The sequence below is a fragment of the Penaeus monodon genome, chromosome 29, assembly GCF_015228065.2.
Source record: "Penaeus monodon isolate SGIC_2016 chromosome 29, NSTDA_Pmon_1, whole genome shotgun sequence".
NCBI classification, from domain to species: Eukaryota; Metazoa; Arthropoda; class Malacostraca; order Decapoda; family Penaeidae; genus Penaeus; species Penaeus monodon.
In genome coordinates this window covers 6,017,254-6,017,637 of record NC_051414.1, presented here as the reverse complement: position 1 = coordinate 6,017,637, position 384 = coordinate 6,017,254, and positions in this window count along the sequence as shown.

Sequence of the window (384 nt, the reverse complement as noted above, 5' to 3'; positions counted from 1 at the left end):
GTGAAATATTTTTAATATCAGGTCCAACTTGGTATAAATTCATGGCTGGCTTGGGTTAAGTTCAAAAGATGTTGTACAGGTTAAGATACAACAAGAAAAAAAAACAAAAAAACTAATATAGATCCAGCCAACTTAAGTCAAGTAATAAGGTCACGCAAAGTTTGAGTTAAGTCTGACGTTGTTAAATGAGGCGGCTGCTAGTTCACGAGGCTCGCTCAGATTACGTAGACTTATGGAATGAAAGATGATGAGTATGTTTGAGTAAAAGTAAACTCACCTTCATTCGGTAAGACAACGTGTTTTATATATTTTGAATCTGTCTTGTATCCATTTCTGTGTCCCTCAGTCGTGGTGAAACATGGGGTGTGATTATCTAAAATGCAG